General features: G+C 37.4%; 1 protein-coding gene across 1 annotated transcript in view; it reads right to left on the minus strand.

The window, feature by feature from the left end:
- The window catches only part of BRINP3 (BMP/retinoic acid inducible neural specific 3), a 439538-nt gene that overhangs the window by 262180 nt on the left and 158194 nt on the right, over positions 1-19164 (minus strand). The window contains exon 2 of the mRNA XM_045859062.1: positions 3723-3784. The gene's annotated coding sequence lies outside the window, so the exon portion shown is untranslated. The remainder of the gene's footprint in view (positions 1-3722; positions 3785-19164) is intronic.

The following is a 19164-nucleotide window of genomic DNA, read 5'->3' on the forward strand; positions in this document are numbered from 1 at the left end:
GAGTGGTGTCTGAAGCACTCGATTTAAGATGACTAGGATACTTTTTGTTGTTTTTAGAACTCCTTCTAGTCATCCGAACGGCGGGCTTACCTGCATTTTTAAACAAAAAACTATTAACCACTTTTAATAATTTAATTTTCAACATCCTAATTATGGCTTTTCTGAAAACGCCACACTAAAGCAATTGGAAGTACTGGTCCATGGCCTTCATTACTCGCGGACAAACCATGCCTAGACTGTTCTTACAAACTCATGAGGCCATTGATTTATTCAATAAATAATTAACTAACACGTGCTGCGTGGGAGGCGGTGCGCTGGGTCAGGGATGCAGTCTGTCCTTGTGGAGCTCACAGCCCTCACGGTGCCCACAGTTCCCTCTGCAATCTAGCCCAGCGCCAGGGTTTGGAGCCATCTTCCTGGATGGCACTGGGGGTATAGACAGTCATCTGCTGAGTTACTTACAGAAATTCTCTCTGAACTTCTCTACAAAATATATTCAAGTTACTGCTTCATGCTAGGTTTCTGCTAAGGCAAACTGTGTCTCATTCAGCTAAGAATAAGTCATTTCAATGAACACAGTATAAAAGAGGTTCTTCTTATACTGGGAACCATCATTTTTATCGCAATTTTCAATGTGCTCAAGCTGTGTAACATGGATCTACAACAATAATGAAGACATTTTTCAATGAAGAAGTTGGTAATACAATGGAGAGACTTAACAACAATGCACAATGGAAGAATGACCGAAGAGACACCATAAAATGGGCAGAAAAAGTTGTTTACTATTGACTGTATTTTAATCCATGCAAAGGGTGCCCACTATACAACACAAATTAGAAAAGACAGAGTTAAATATAAACAAAAAGCAAAATAAATAGTAACTTCATAACCAGAGATAATTTGGACTCTAGTGAAGGTCTTTTAGATATGTCTGCACTTACATAATACTTTCCCCACACAAGGGCACTATGCTCATAGATTACTAGAATGCAATTTTTAATCTAATGCAAAGGCGTTTTTTATCTTTCAATGCATAGTCATGTCAAAGGCAGCTTATTATAACATTTCAGGAGGAAAGAGATGGGACCCTGCCCAAGAGGGGAACATCGTCACCATGATGAGAGAGCACAAGCCTCAATCTGTAAGACCTGAGTACAGGTACAGATGTGTATATTAAAGCTTCAGCAAACTGCTGATCTATTGAAAACTAAGGTCCGTTACAAGGGATGTGAGATCACTAAAAAGTCTCCAGTGCGGGAGGACTAACCCCCCCAAAATGAAGAAGAGGGCTACCGCTTCTCATCCCAAAGCCTAATGGCATTTGTGAGCTCAAGGAATCCACTACCGATCACGTTCCTATGATCAAATCCTTTCCCCAATCAGCCTATTTTTCTATAAGGGACCTGATAATACTGAGAATTCAACTGACATCCTCACCTGCATGTAATCTACATACATATAATATTGCCATCTTCCAGATCAAAATGTGCATCTCGTATTTTGTTATGTCAGGATTATAAAGATGGCAATAAATAAAAACTAGCCTCAAACTCACATCATTAAAGGAATAGTCGTAGAACTACTCATGGTATGAAAATGCCGCATCGTGAGAATTTGGGATCAGAGAAGGGCAGCCCCCGTGTGCATTTCCACCAATAAGGGGTCCAGGGAGCACTGGGCATCCTGAGCTGCGGGAGGGGCTGCAGGTAGGTCTTGGAGTCCCGTCAGTGAAGCCGACATGAAAGGGACCAGGAAGCCGCGGTCGACACCCAGAACTGAGGAAATTGCGCAAAACATCTGCTGCAGTCACAGCTGCACAGCCTAGCACGGCTGGCTGGCTGGCACGGGGACAGAACGTGAGGCTGGTCTCTGCCAGCTCCCACATCTGCCACAAGCCCGCGCGTCGACTGCTGCGCTGCCAGGGGCAGAGCCCCAGCCTGGCTTCTGCTTCCCAAACTCGTGGAAGCACATCTCACGGGCAGACTGTAAACAACATCCAAAACCCAAAGGAAACACAAAGGAATAGATCCAGATTATAAGTAAAGCGCCAACCAGCAAAATGTCAACATGCATAAGAGAAGTCAAAGAGTGCCAGGATTTGTTTGTATGTGTTGGGTTTAGCACCCGGGCCTTTGGTGAAGCCAGCCAGAACAATTTCAGTAGGTAGGGAGCGAAGGGGAAGGTTCGAGAGTGAGCCGGGGGTTATAGAGAGCTCAGTCAAGAGATCATTTTAAGAGACTTTGCCCTGGTGGGAGAGAAGAAATTTAACAGTTTAAACAAGGCACTCCATTGAGTAAGAGATTTTGGTGGGGGAAAGGGGTCTATTTTGGTCATTTCTTCCCTTCCCTTTCCCTTCCCTTCCCTTCTCTATCATAAGATCAGAAGGAGATTTGAGAGTATTTACAATGAGGTAAAAGAGCAAGGAAAAGAGAGAAGTTCAAGATACTTTGCACGGAAGGCATTATTGATAGAGCAAAGTCTCTGAGGAATTTTGAAGGTAAACATTTAACAGTGAAGTTAGCTTTTTTCTGAGTAGTGGGCCCACCTGGTTCTGTTCTAAGTTGTTCTAAGTTGCTCAGTCTGCCTTGAGTTTTGTTTGTAGGAGTTCTGGTTCTCTTTGCCTTTCAGCAACACAGCACTATTTTCAGGTAAGCTTCTTGCGAAATAGAACCTTTATCATTGTGGAGAACTCAGTGTATTATGTGAGGGGCCTGTGTTTCATGATTAACCATCCAACTGGTCTCCACGGCACTCTACTGATGTTGGTCATTGAATAGTTTTTACTTGTTTTCCTATTTATGTCTACTACTTCACAGATTAGAACCATCTAGTTCTAGGCAACTACTACTATAAAGACTGTATTATTTCACAAATATAATACTTTATTCAATCGATACCTAGGTTCCAATCCCTTGAATTTAGGTTTTCCTTATAGATTCTCTACAGCTAACCCATGGCCCAGGATGGCTATGAATGCGGCCCAACACAAAATCGTGCATTTACTTTAAGCGTTTTTTTCAGTCATCAGTTTTCAGCAGTGTTGGGTACCTAACGTGTGGCCCAGGACAACTCTTCTTCTTCCGGTGTGGCCCAGGAATGCCAAAATGTCTTGTCTACCCCTACTAAAAGTGTACGAATCAAAGAACTTAGAAGTTTGATTTTATAATTATACAGAAGAAAGTATCTGAAACCAGTCTTTTTCTTCCCCACATAGAAAAACACCAGGTAAACACTAAGGTGTGATTTCAAAGGTAAGGTATACCTTCAAATTTCTGGCAAAGCTGAAAGGGCAAAAAAAATCACAAAAAAATGATGTGCCATAATAATCTATGCAAATATAGACATTAAGGAAATGACTTGCAATCTAAAATAGAATTAGGCATCATGAACAAATTACGTTTTCTTCCATCAACACTTAGCAGATAAGAACCTTCAGGTCTCCGCCCCCCCCCCCATTTGATATCTACATGGGATTAACGCACTTTCAGCCAATGAGCTGCTTTAAAATACGGTAACAACTCAGCCCTCACCGTGAGATCTCTGAGAGGACCAACTGCAGAGTACTTGTACAAGGCTTGGACGGAATGAAGAAGTATATGCTTCAGCAGAGAAAGTTCTGCGTGAATATGATGTTCAGATATAACCATTGCTGATTCTTCATAAAGAGGATGAAGTAAAGTGTGTAACTGTGTATAAAAGTAAAAATAATTCACCTACATTACCTTCTTTTTCACAACCGAGGGGCTGGACAGAATCCGCACTGTGGTTCACTTTCCTTCCGACCCTGGGAAAGATAAAGATGTTTTCTTAATGACTTAAGTAATAGTTGAGGCACAAGTAAGATCTTCAATGTTACGAGAGTTTAGGAGTCTTACAGTCCTTTTCTGTACCTTTATTTACTTCCTTACTCTCCTCAATGGTAAAAGAGAACCTGGAATGTTCATAAGCTCGAGCTTGCATTTTACCTTGTCCACCTCAGAGGATCATTTGACAGGATCAAAGAAGACCCTGTATGTGAAATTTTTTTGGAACAAGAAAAGTGTTACTTAATGTAAGTTACGAAACGCGGGCAAAACCTTCTCTGGCCATGGTGGTGTAGGTAGTTCTTGAGTTTGCATTATATGGTTATGCATTAGGAGGGTTAAACTATCACTTCAGTGCCCTAGGATTTCTCAGGTTATGTCACGGTGCTCACTCTAAGTCTCACAACTAAATGAAGACATTTCTTCTCTTGTGAAGTGGATGATGTACACACAGTTCCTCACTATGTAAGGTGTGCAGGGTAGTCTGCAGCAGAGAAAGGAAGCTGCGTGGTGAGCCCAGGGCGCAGCAGCGTGGGGGTCCTGTCACCGGTCTGCAACCCGTTATCTTTGCGACCCTCACTTACCAATGGAGGAGTCTGCATCTTTAAAGGGAATAAAAATTCATCACCTTCTATTGCTATCAGGACTAGATGAAGAAATGAAAGTAAAACACACCAGTGCTTAAGGAATGTTATTTGCATTCCTCAAAAACAGTAAACACCAATGCAAGATGAAAAGTGTTTGAAATTCTCTTGAAACACAGTAATAGAAAGTCTTCCAGGTTTCAGCACTCCGTGTCCCGCATCCTGTGAAACTATTTCCCCAGATGGGCACATGGCTTCCTACTTTCTATCAGTCAAGTGTATGTTTAAGCATCACTGTTTTATAGAGTCCTTTCCTGACCTACCTTCAAGGTCAAAGCCCTTTTCTAGTTCACCATCTTCTTCTGCTTTCTTCCTAGAATTTATTACCATTTGAATCAATTGACTTCATTAGTATTCACTGTCTGTCTCCTTTTAGGGGCAAAGAGTTCTTATTTATTTGCTCAATGTTCAGTGCCTACAGCATGTAGTCCCTCTGTAACTATTTAAGAATAAATAAATGAACACTAATGATCACAGATGTTTTTTAAAAATATAAACATATGTGTGTATCTCTATATATAAAACTTCTCACTAAAATAGCTTTTTAAGAATCCTTTGTTCATCAAATTTCATGCAGAAGAACAAAACAGTACATGAAATGATCATTTGAATTTACGGCAAAATAATTTCAAAAGCTCTTGGTGCAAGACTGGCTCAGTCGATGTGGGCTGCCACAACCAAACCCCACAGACTGGGTGGGTGGCTTCAAGGAGATTTTTCTCTTTGAGTTCCACAGGCTGGAAGGTCTGGGGTCAAGGTACCTGCTAACTTTTTCCTGGGAACAGTGCTCTCTTCTTGGCTTGCAGACAAGGGCTTTGCTCTTTTTAAGACCACTAATCTCATTACACATTTTTATTTTTTGGTTTGTTTTTTTTCACATTTTTAAAAAATCGTTGTTCAAGTGAGGTTATCTTAATACCTAATCTAACTCTACCTCCCAAAGGCCAAATCTCTGATGCCATCCCATTGCATGAGAGGGCTTTAACATGGAAATGTGAGTGGGGAAGATAAACACTGTTCATAGCAAAGATAAGTGTATTTTCACAAGTTCTTTTGTATGAATTCAAAAAATATCTTCATAAGCATTTGTGTTAAACCTCAGTAACTAGCATATATTGTAAACTATTGCTTTAATTTCCACCATTATTCATTATAGTTTTCCATGCTGATGGTTTGACCAACTATTAATTCTCAGGTTTTAATTGAAGGCACATTTAAAACATTAAAATAATTAAGATTTTATTTTTACTGCATTGGCATTTCCTGGGCAGTAATAGTTTCATGTTCTAAAATTTGGGAGGAAGTATTTATTATCAAGCTGACAATCCACAGGTGGGTAATTCATGGGAATTACCTAAGACTAGACTACTTGATTTATTTTATTCTTAAACACTTAATCAGACTTTCATAACCAGAACAAACTGCTAGGGAAAATTAAAGTCCATTAATTCTTCTGAGGACAACTTAGCGCGATCACTCTTTCAACAGAATTATCTCAGGAACATATGATCAAGTCAGGTAAGTATAATTCACGTTTTCTATTAAGTTGATCTAGAGATCAATACATTTCCAAATAAAAAAAATAAACAACATAATTTATATACTGAATGCATAAAAGGAAAGTCTATATATTATCAATAAAAAGCCCACTTATTTGAATGAGGAATTAAGATATCAGCTTTCACAATATTCCACTAGACTGAAATTCCATTTATTCCTATCATTCCATATATTAGCAAATTCTTAAAACTAACTTGCAACTTTAAAGATTATAAAATTTTAGTGACAAAATTATACAGTGGGAGTGTGCTTAAAGAGCGGGGTCCGTCACACATCCTTACTACGTCAAACCACTGAGACCCACTGTCATTTTCAAGAGATAATCTTCAAAAAATACACATTTTAGTTTTGATTTAAAATGTAATTGAACAGAAATAAAAACCATCTATTATCTAAAAAGATTAGAATAAAAATTACTATATATAATGAACTGTCAAGTGAATGAGAAGAGGAAAATGAGCGTTGAGTTATTTTTCCCTTAAAGATACTCCAGGTGTAATCAAGTCTAACATCTTCACTTGCAGAGGAAGACTCAAGACAGCAAAAATGCCACACGATCAAGAGGTGATGCCAATCTTCGAAGTTACACTTCTCGGGAAAAATCTCAAGTGAGCTAAGAAAAAGTAATTTTGATTCTTTGCACCTAATTTTCTGCTCTGCAAAATGTGACAGCTGGCCTAGACGCCCTTGGACTTCGGCATTCATGAGAAACTACAGCTCATTCCGGGCCATGACAGGCTCCCCATCACTCGCTCCCATTAGCTGATAACAAAACATGGCGGAAGCCAGCACCTGCACTTGAAAAGTCGGCTCAGTGTAAATGTTCTTGTTTAAACTTCGTGAATTGAAATACACTGAAAATCCATGAATAATTATGCTTAATTGCATATTTTGTTTGTCAATACTTAGTTCATTATGTAAAATAACCCCATTAGAGACTCTTGTCGTGTTACACAGATGTTAAGGGGTGTTATTGAAAAAAAGAGTTATTACATATACACAGGAATTCAAGGTTATCAATGTGACCAGTAGCCTCAATGAATAAATGTTTCATGTAAATCAATTATACTTTCCTTATAATGGTAAATCCACTTCACCCTTTGATGAACTAAAATCAAGTATATTAAAATATTTCTAATCCTTGAAATTCTGATATGTTTATGCATTATCATCTCTATCATTGGCTCAATCTAACTTATGGTATATTAGGGAGCTATTTATCAAAGGTTGTCTCATGTCTTAGGACTAAACCTAATGTTTTTGTATTAGAACACAATTATAAATTATTTTCAAATTTATTGCAAGTATTAATAAATATTTGCAAGCAGATTTTTAAAAGGGAGAAACAGGTAACTCTTTTATTAGTAAAAAACTATAGAAATGATCCCTGAAAGTATAGTCCTGCTATTTTATTAGGAAATTAATGTTTAAGCAATTGTCTTCAAATATGTCCATGAGGAACAAAACCATAAGATGGGTATGTTTACCAGATTTATTTATCCTCTGCACAAAAGGCAGTCTGAAAAAATACATGTGTCAATACTAAAACAGTTTTATATAATTTACTAACAAACTTAGTTTAAAATTCTTCATGCCAGCTATGAAATGGATGCACCTATGAAATGGATGGACCAAGAGCTTATGGTATCCTTTTAGCTCTTTTCCACCGTGTTTTTCAGAATCTAGAAGTTGCACAGCGGTGTCTCTGACTAAATGCACTCTTCCCCACCTTAATCTGTTTCTCTCATGGGGACCCTCATTCTGAACGTCCAGCTTACAAATAAAACACCTTCTGAAAACTACATATTTGGAAGTAATTTAGCAACCTTTATTTTGCATCCCATGTAATTTTCCTCCTGAACAGATGACAGCGATTTTAACTTAAAATAGGAGCTATAATTGAAGACATACTTATTATTATGAAGTCTAGAAATGTCTGAGAAATTAATAATTGTTTTGATTAAACTATATCCATGTAGATGAATAAATGAATAATTTCAAAGTTAATCAACCCACATAAAACACTATTATAATAACACTTAAAAGTCTCACATGGCACAAGTGATTTCTAGAAAAACAAAAGAGGATTTAAATGGTTAGAAATCCACGTATGAAGTGAGACTGATAGGAACTGATTCTGGAAGAGATCTAGTTGTTAACTATTCGACAGATAACATGTTGTCCTCACTGAGAGAAAAAGCAGTAGCCCTTTGTTTTTATATATTCTATACAGAAGCACACAAATATAATTGATTTTCATTTGATGTTTCTTTTTATTTCTGATATCTAAAATCAATAACCATTGGCTTCTGGAGGTTATTTATACTAATATTTTGCTTTATTTGCCATTTTTATATGCCTCTAATCATGAAATATATACTATACATTTAACCCTCTACTACCAACCTTCCTGTCCTCTGAAGCATACACTGTATCTTCTCCTGTGATGGGAACCTTTAGGATCTGCCCTCTTAGTAACTTTCAAATACATCACTCGGCAGAGCTAACTGGAGTCATCATGCTGTATGTCCCATCCTCAGCACCTGGTCATTGTACCTCTCGAAGTTGTACCGTTCAACCACCTGCCGCCAACCCCCACCCCCTGCTTCTGGTAACCACAAAGCTGATCCTTTTCAATGGCTTTAAAAAAAAGCCTCCACATATGACTGAGATCATACAGTATTTGTCTTTCTCTATCTGATTCATTTCACTTAGCATAATATCCTCAAGGTACAACTATGTGGTCCCCAAACATCTCTTATTAGTAGCTATTACCTACATGTTTTGAGAGAAGCCTGACTCCCTCCAAAATGCAGAAAAAAATTGGAACCACAGTGTGTCAAGAAAGAAGTGCTATGACTTTTACTATAGATACCAGTTATTTACATACAAATACAGGGTGGGGCAAAAGGAAGTTTACAGTTGTGAGGTCACTGAATAGAGTTTATGATTGTATTATTATTTAGTAATTACTGTATTATTTTTCCACATGAACAAATGCAGGCCCAGTTTTGCCCCATGCTGTATATATATATACATACACACACACACACACACACACATTAGCAATTACACAAAGGCTCCAAGTTCTACGCAATTACATGAAGCTTGAATGATACACAAACATCAAGAGAAAAAAATAATAAAAGTCGTATTATATGAGATTTTATTGTAACTCTTTTCTGTTTATGTCCATTTTCATTATTGCATCTCTCTTATGATTATTTTAAAAATCAAGGCTTGTTTGTACCACATTATGTTTTACATTTTAGGAAAAACAGTAAGTATGAGGCAGACAAAAGCCGGGGTCCCCAGCTCCAGGACCCTGGACCAGTGCCGGTCTGTGGCCTGTAGGGAACCACGCGCACAGCAGGAGGTGAGCGGCTGGAGCCAGAGAAGCTTCATCTGCATGTGCAGCCGCTGCCCGTCGCTGGCATCACCGCCTGAGCTCGGCCTCCAGTCGGGTCAGCGGCATCAGATGCTCAGAGGAGCGGGGAACCTACTGTGAGCTGCCTCCGCCAAGGACCTGGGTTGCGCTCCTTGTGGGAATATAACGCCTGAGGCTCCGCGAGCTGGAGCTGAGGCAGGGATGCCGGCGTGGGGGAGCGGCTGCAAATACAGACGATCAAGAGCAGGGAGGTTGGACTGCGCAGGAAACATAAGAAATCCATTGTTTGCAGACTCCTCTCAAAACCCTATCAGTGGGTGGCAAGTGACGGTTAGGCTGCATCTGGCGGCAAGGGAGCTGATGCACCTCAGTCGCACAGCTGCATCAGGTGGCAGGCTTTAAATCAGAATCCGACACTTATTTCGGCCTGCGCATGGCTCACCCACCGTTTTCTTTACCGCTCCGTCCACGCCTCTTTCCCACACTGCCCACTCGTCTCAGTCACGGTTTGGGGAAGCCCGCATGCTAACCCTGGCATGCAGGGAGTTGTATAATCATTTCATTCATACAGTACAATGATTACGGTGTAATAATAATAGAAATACAGGGCACAATCAATGCAATGCCCCTGATTCATCCAGAAACCAGCCTCTCCATCCCGAGTCTATAGAAAAACTGTCGTCCATGAAACCGGCCCCTGGTGCCTAAAGGGTTGAGGACTGCTGATTAAAAGTATTTCAATGACAATTCTTATACTAATTACCCAAAGTTTCCGGCTTTCAATATTTCACAAATATTTAGTACTTAAATTGAATTGCATGCTTATCTGTTAGTCTCCTAGAGATACTGTTTTCTTTGAAAAAAGAAAATATCCCAAGGCTATAAACATTTCCATAATTATACTAATAAAGCTGAGTTTCCTAACGCATTCAATCATAAAATCAGTTCCTGACTACTGGCTCCCTTCAAATGAGAAACTAGTTTTCATAGCTACAGGGCAATTCAGTCAAAAATAAAGAAGTAAAAAAAAAAGTTACAGAATCTGTAAAAAAATTACATTGAATCTGAAACTTCATAATTTTATATATTTCCCACTGTGTTCTAGAAAGTCCCTGCTTACATGCAGTATTGAAAAGCATGAAAGAAGAAGTTGGGGATTCTGTCCACTAGAATACATTTTCAAAATTAGACTGCTTTTTCCTTTCCCATGTAGTTCGACACAAGTTAATTTTGTGTTCATATTCAGTATGCTTCTGGCTGATGCTGTTTCAGCCAATCATGCAAGTTGAATTCAGGTCAGACTGCCAAAGAGGCACAACACGAGGAACCAGTATCAGGAGACACAGGTGGCTAGTGTCATGCTAGGCAGCCAGGACCTCACAGTCAGAAAGAATCTTCCCATGTACAAGTGGGAACATGAAAATTGTTCAAGAACAGCATTATTGACTGCCACAATAACAAGACAATTAATATGGCTAACTTAAATGCCGCAATATCAAAAGTCAATATCGACTGTTACATGAGTTATAGAATTTTAAGAAACAAAAGCATTATTGAATAAATACACACACACAGATAAATAAATAAAATATGGATAGATGGATGTAAAAAGTGCTTGTTTTCCAATTTTTTAGAGTTGTCTTTAGTGTTGACTACAGAGTTGGCTGCAGTGGTTGTTCTATACCATCACTTTTATAGGTATTTTCTTTCATGGATTGGGCTTTTGGTGCATTTACAGATCATCACCGATCCCAAGATCCCATTAATGTTCTCCTGTGGTTTACTTGGGAAGTTCTATAGTCTTTCATTTTATATATAGGTCTATTGTTTATTTTGAGATGATATTTGCGTAAGGTGAAAGTGTGTGCCCAAATTTTCTGTCTGTTTTTGGTATATGATGCCCAATTAAATTGCCCCAGCACCATTGACTGAAAGCCCATCTTTTCTCTTCAAAGGTCCTACGCACCTTTGTCAAAGGTCAGTTGACTCTATTTGTGTTCATGTCAGAGCTGATTGTAACATCCCAGAAAGCTCAGTATTAGCATATTAGCGTGTGATACTGAAGGCAAATTACATGCAATAGTTCGAAATAGAAATCTAACCTCAGAAAATGAGAGAGAAAATAATATGTTATTGGAAGATAAACACAGGGTTAAAAGTATGAAGAATATTTAAGTATAAAACCCTTCCTTAATATGAATTTCAAAGATGGCCATTTAATTTGTCTGGAGCTGCATACTTCTACTCTGAAAGAAAGAAATATCCCTACCACAAAATAGCATTATCCTTTGAAAAACTATTGAAATTATGACAATTAATTCCCCATGCTGGTTGTCACAGTCCTTTAATACTAGGATAATAGTAAATATAATTCATGATTTCTACAAATTAAATAAGAAAATGTCAGTTAAAGCTCTCTCCCCAGTAGTCTCACCAATAGTCCTCATAGAAATATATTCTAGTTTCATTTTTTTAAATTGTGTTGAATGTATTGGGGTGACACTGGTTAAGGCTACCTTCCTCAGGTTAACTTTTCTCAGGTACTCCACAGCTGTACCTGCTCCCGGGGCGGAGCGCAGGGACTCCCACCCATCACTGCCCCATAACCCAATCGCGGCGGGCGCTCGTTTGCATGGGACACAGCGGGGCCTTCAGGGCGTATGAAGATATACTGCCACTTGCCAAGCATCGCCTGCCTTCAGATTGTTCTTCCCTGCAGTTGTGTCTGATTTTATTTTTAACTTCACTGTTATTTATCAAGAAGTTTTATTGGATACTTGCTTATACTTAAGGCGTTTTAGCTGATTTATACTGGGTGCTGAAAAGGCAAATGCAAATTCATGTGGCCTCCGCTGTCATCTCTGTCTATACATGTACCTAACTATCTATCTACCTACCACCCATCTCTCTCTCTATTGCCTGTGAGAGTGCCTGGGCTCTGCCTTCCTGATTAGACGCTGTGGAGGGCGTGATCATTCAGGCAATTGTTCTTGCTGATGCCTTATCTATTGTATTAATCCGGGGGCATTTTTTTCTTAGCCCCATGCTCCTTATTCCTCTGTTCCATTTAGCACACCAGAAATAGGACTTTTAAACAGTGAAATATACTGTGTCACAGAATGCAAATGAATTTGCACAGGTCATTGGCTGGCACCTTGGTAAGATGTGACATTATTTTGGGCAATCCCAAACCGACTGATTACTATATTTTAGTAAAATAAATATTTGCTTAAATTACAATGTATTATAAAATATGAAATATGAAAACTGCAATCAATTATATTGAAATCAAGTCTCCAAAAACTCAGTGGTAAAATAAACAGGCATGTATTCAGCAGCTCACTATGTAACTTCAGATGCACTAAGAATTTCTGTGTGTCTCAGCTCACTGGAACCTATTAATAATCCTGTGACTACGGGACTTTTAGAGATAAGGAATCTATTGTTCAATGACATAATTAACTTGCTCAAAATCGTAAAGCAAACAGGAGGTTACGCCGTGACTCACACTCAAGAACTATGATTCACGAACCACATTTTCGCCACTACTTCCCCGTATCTCTTTAAAATGTCCCCTCGGAAACATATATACGAGAGTAACATACAGCATGATATTTTGCTGGTCAGTTTTATGGCAGATTTTGTGCATGTTTTAGTACCGCGACACCCTCAGGAGCTGTTATGTCTTCTAGGACCATTTGTCCCCATATTAAATGGATTATATTATCTGTGGAATATGTAACTAAATCCCAGTCCATTTTTTTTTCAGGACTTCCTGAGACTTTGTTGGAATAAATGACTTGTTTAATATTTCCCAAAATGTGACCTATGGAATCCTTACCCCAAGGATATGTTCCATCATTTATAAATAATAATGATTAAATAAATAAGATACCACCAGTGCATGGAATAATAAGATTTTAATTTAACATTTTATGTCTAAGGCCATACCACCCTGAATGCGCCGGATCTCATCTAACATTTTATGATAATATATGTAAATATTCTCTAACTTTTCATGGATTTTGCTAAATTGTTTAATTTTTTTCTAATTTTAAAGAAAATTTCAAATGCTTCCTACATACCACAGGCACCAAAGTACTCACCTCCAACACAGTTAAAACCTGCTATAGTGTCGCAGGTTCGATTCCCAGTCAGGGTACATGCCTAGGTTGCAGGCCACGGCCCCCAGCAACCGCACATTGATGTCTGTCTGTCTGCCTGTCTGTTTCTCCCCCTCCCCCCTCTCTCTCTCCCTCCCTTCCCTCTCTAAAAATAAATAAATTTTAAAAACCCTGCTGTGCACCTCTCCTTGACTTCATCCTTCTACCCACATCAGACGGAAATGCTATTCTGAATTTTTGTATAATTCCCATGCGTTCCTCATATTACACATCCATATATTTTTAACAACATATACTATTTTTTCATGTTTTATATGTGATGTTCATGAAATAAGGCTAATTATATTGTTCTGTAACTTTTTAGATCTTCCTGTAACATCCATGAGACCATCCAAGTGAATGGGACATACGACATATTTGGTCACATATTTTCACAGAACGACAGTATTCCTGTGTGTAGATACATTGAGTGTAATTATCTATTCTCAGATCAATGGGTATGCATTTCGGTTCTTTTTTATATATAAAAAACAATGTTTCTCTAAAATTCCTTTGCTATTTCTTGGTGGATAAGTGCAAATGTTTCCCCTTATTTATACCCCTAAGAGTTGGACTGCACACCACGTGACTTATTTCCATGGCACTGAACGGCAGAAACGCCTCCTTAGAGCATTTGTACCATTGGAGGGCACCTCCCTCCTCACGCCCTCAGCCCCCCTCCGTCCGAGCCTCTCCTCTTTGGCCAGAAGCTGTCCCCAGTCCCCCGGGGCGCACAGTCACGGGTCTGGGGACACCCCCCGGGGAACTCAGTGTTAGAGGATTGCTGGGCAGGATGAGGCAGTCCCTGTTGACGAACACATGAGCCACGTCGGCCCACGTGGTCTTTATTACGCTAGGTCTGATAGCTTGATCCCCACTTAACAAGCCCCTTTAATGTTAATAGTTACATTATTTAGGGAAAGGGAGTTTTCCTCTACGGCGCCTGCAAACTCCAGCACCTGTGCACTGCGGTGCATGAGATTTCCCTTTGCTCTAAAGCTTCTCCAACTCTTCCTCACGTTAAGCATTTTAATTTTCCTCCATTTATGGGCGAAGAAAGGCATCCGATTGTGCATTTAATTAGCAATGCCCATGTTACTTACGGGTTCAAAGTCTCCTTTATATTTCCATTACACATAACCATTTATCTTCTTTCTTTTTACTTGTCCGTACATTTTGCTCATTTTTACCGGGCTATGTATTTTGAATATTCATCCAGACAGGAATCAGTGATTTCCGGAGGAGGCTAGGCTCCTATCAGAGGGTATAACATTAGGAATAAAAATCTAGGTGTTAGGGATAAATATCAGTATAATTGGGTGGTGATGCTTCAGAGCCATCATACCATATATAGCTAGAAAGATATAAAAAGAAATGCTATTTTCTTGTTTTTCTCCAATATTAGATTTTAATGCCTATTTAATTTCTAATACATTACGCAGCTTAACAAAACAGTCATCATCGTCTATAAATCTCACAAGTACACATTAATAAATCTACTTGATAAACAGCAAGACTCTTAGTTATAGGGAGCAAAGCTATCAATATTGTGTTAAGGGCCACGATGCATGCAGAGCTCTTAAAGGTAACTTTACGAGGCCCCGAAATAAAGGTTTTAGCACCCTTCTATATTTGCAGAGCAGGCACACCTCACGGCTCTTTCACGCCCACCTGATTACCAACCGAATATAACTAGATGTATTTGTTCATAAAAAATACTGTGCTTACATTACGAAATGTTAAATCTCGTACACCTACAGTTTTAAACCTTGTAAAATTAATTATGTGTATTATAAGAACCTATGAAAATTAATTACGGGTTTTTTACTAAGTTCCAGATTTCAGAAGGGTCAAGATGTTACCAAATAGAAAGTGCCTCATTTGAACACTCAAGCTATGACAACACAGCTTCCTGCTCTCTCTTTTCCAGACGCCACATTTTTTCATTTGTCTCACATCATGGAGGTCTAGAAACTGTTTCTCCCAACAGCAGTTATCCAGAAAAGGTCTGGTTTACTCACTGACCCAGAGAAAAGATATAATATTTCAATGATACAATGGAAATGTATAAACACATAGGTGTTTAAATAACATTGTATTTTTTCTGTATTTTCTAGGAACCCAGATTTCAGATATACAAACTAATTAACTTTTGAAATAATCAGTTCTTTCCAGAATTTATGGTGTAAAAATTTTGAGTTTTCTTGGCTATTACAGAATATTTTCATCTCAACATTTTATTAATTGAAGTCCAAAATTCATACAGAGGTGATGGAAAGTATGAAATATGTACAAATTCACATAGGGCATAACAAAATAAATGTTAATTTTAGTAATTTAAGAAATTGTTAAATTGTTAAAAACAAATTTCACAATGTCTAAGGGAATCATTTTATAAGTTCATATGAAACAGTCGGAGTTTCATAAGAATCTACTCACAGACATCTTCATTACTTAAATAAAATTTGGGGGAACTTCTGTTTACATGTGCTTTTAGGAAATAATAACATGATTTTTCGAAGATATACAAACATAGACAGTTTCACTGATTTTGGCTTTTTTCTGCTAAAAATCTGACTTCATCATTTCAAAATTGCAAATATAATTCCCCCCAGGCTTTCCCTGTGCTGTTATATCAGGTACAGCACAGAAGTTGATGGCCTTTCAAATACTAAAACTGAAATCAAATCAAATAAAATTTTTATTTTAGTTTCCTTTGGAACAGTAAGTAAATTTGGATTAAATTCCATTTTGTTGGGTCTACTTTACCACACTGCTTTGCACCAAATTAATGATTGGTTTTCTTTTTCCCCTTATCCTGCCACCACTTTCTTCTCCTCCTTTTGCTAATGATGCATATTGTCCAATATATTAACAATAAGTACTTATAAATATTTGAATAAACACTACCTCTAAGGATAAGAGCGTTCTCATCTTTGTATTTCCTGCCAGATACAGCCTAAGGAAACAATGGCCATCTTTTCGCCTTGTTGATTCATGCCTCTGTTGTTGGCACGCGCAGTCAGCCTCGTATGTTCCTCTGGCTTCCTTGTTATTCATGTAAGTAAGGCAGCAGGAACTTCAAACTGCTTCAGCCTAAATTAGATGCCTCCCACTTTTCTCCACCAGAAACTAATAAAGAAGAGAACTGGGTGCCATGCTGGGAACATAATTTTAATTCAAAACATAGTTTAAATATAAAAAATTTAGTTTTTCATACAAATATAATTATATGCATTTATATTTTTCCTGGTTAGATGCTCGAGACCTCAATAAAAAAATGTTTTAATTTTCAACACTGAGGATATCATTTCCATGTATAAGATCATTTTAAGGTTTAATGATCTAAACACTAATATCTCGAATTCTGATACTAATCTGTACTAATTATAGTTTAAATTTACTGATTTCTCAAAAAGTAGGTCTAATCTCAAAGACCATAAAAATCATATCATTGCGGCTGTTAGATGGTACATGCATAATTGGCTTATTTTTCTACTGAAAAGTGTAGCATTGTACTTAAGAGCTTTGCCATGTAGGTTTTAACTATAAAATTAATTTTCCTTTTGCAGTCTGCAACCTTAAGTGAAACTAAAATTCCTTGCCTATTATTAGTAAATAGTCTTTATGAGGAACAAAACAAAAACTGAGACAATTTAATTTACATTTTTAACGAGAGGTATGTAACAGTCTCCTTTACCATTAACTCCGACTTTTGGATGAAATTTCTCGTTATTTTCTAGCTTTACTGAAATGTAATTGACAAAGAATGTTGTGCAAACTTACTGGCATATGCCTTTTGGCATATGTACATATCGTGAGATGACTATCCCAATACTGTAAGTTAAAACATCTTTCCTCACAGTTGCCATTTTTATGTGGGTGCAGTGACAATTAACATCTACTCTCAGCAATTTCACATATAAATGACCTTTTTTAAAAAAATTGTTGTTCAAGTACAGTTTTCTGTCTTTTACTCCCACCCCAGCCCACCCCCCAGCCCTCCCCACCTTCCTCCCATTCCCACCCCCCCTCAGTTTTTGTCCATGTGTCCTGTATACTTATTCCTGTAAATGACCTTTTTTATTGAAAATATTTATTTTAAAATGAGCATGATTCAAAATGCGCTTCGCAGCTCACTCCTGTTAGAATGCTCTCTCATACCCACCAAAACACACGCTTCTGAGCCCAATCCTGTATTCTAATTCTCTGTGCTTAGTTAAAAATACTATTTGAGACATATTCAAATTTCTTGTGGAAAGTACTGTTTCCTGTTATCACTTTCATCCATAATGATTCTATTATATGTTTCAGAAACACCTGTACAAGTTTTAATAGCATGACTTCTAAGTTCAATAAATATTAATACCAAATTTGCCTTAATCCCTGGTAATACAACCTAGAGAATTCTTTCTTGCTCTCTGTGGTTCAGTCGCCATAATATTTTTAAAAATATTATTAAATGTTGCACAGAGACCAAAAATGTCTAGACAGAAATGTGATCATTTTCACTATTTCATTATTTTAAAAGTTCACTTCTTTTAAGTACATCTTTCCCTTCTCATATAAAAGCAATGGGCTGAATTTTGTATTTATGATTTTCCTATTTATTTAAAATATATTTTTACACGCTTGTATCATTATACATTGTGTATTGTTCAGCTTTTTAATGTTGAGGTGTTTTTCACATCTAAAGAAAATTACACTTTCTGTATTCTTCTATGACTTTATTTCAACAGAATATTTCTGAGACACATAATGTTGTAGCCACTAACCGTTATTCATTCATCTTTGCTTGTGTATTGCAAGTGACATAGAATACAGAGCATACAAAATACCGTAAGGGTATACCATAAGACATTCTTCTACTTTACTTTTTATATTTATTTGTTACTAGGATTAGAAAGGCTACTGGGATGCCAACATGTATTTCCCAGTGCGCACATACAAGAGTTTTTCTAGGTATATACCCAAGTGTGAAATTTCTGCTTCATGCATGTACATCTTTGCCTTTACTAGGTAATATCAATTTTTTTCTACCAGTACAGAGATATTATGGTTTTACTAGATTTTGTTGGTATTTTAATTTTTTAAAACAACTTGGCGATATTGTGAAATTGTATCACATTATCTCTAGGTACTTCATATTTAGAGATATCTCTAGATACCAAGCAGTTATGAATTTCATCATCCTCTTCATATTTTATTTTCTTGTTTATTTGTTACTGGTGTGTTACTAGTTTTAAATACTGACTTTACATCTAGAAAATTTGCAAAGCTTACCTATTAATCCCATGAACTTACATATAGATTATTTGTGATATTCTAGATACTTACATAATTTATCATGATAAAATTTTTTTTCTATTCTTGTACCTTTAAATAATTCTTACTGAGCTGAGACTGAGAGAACAATCGTTTAAACATATTTTGAATAAAGACATGGATAAGATACTTACATATGATTAAACTACAATCATAAAGATGAAAAGATTTTAAAATTGACAAAGATCTCTCATGGTAAATTTCACTAAGTAAAATTGGGAAAGACTGGGTAGTTTAATGAATTTCTTCTACTAGAGCTGTTCATTCCTTAGGCATTACAG

This window comes from Phyllostomus hastatus, unplaced genomic scaffold, assembly GCF_019186645.2.
Source record: "Phyllostomus hastatus isolate PE091 unplaced genomic scaffold, TTU_PhHast_1.1 phas_contig_148, whole genome shotgun sequence".
Classification (NCBI taxonomy): domain Eukaryota; kingdom Metazoa; phylum Chordata; class Mammalia; order Chiroptera; family Phyllostomidae; genus Phyllostomus; species Phyllostomus hastatus.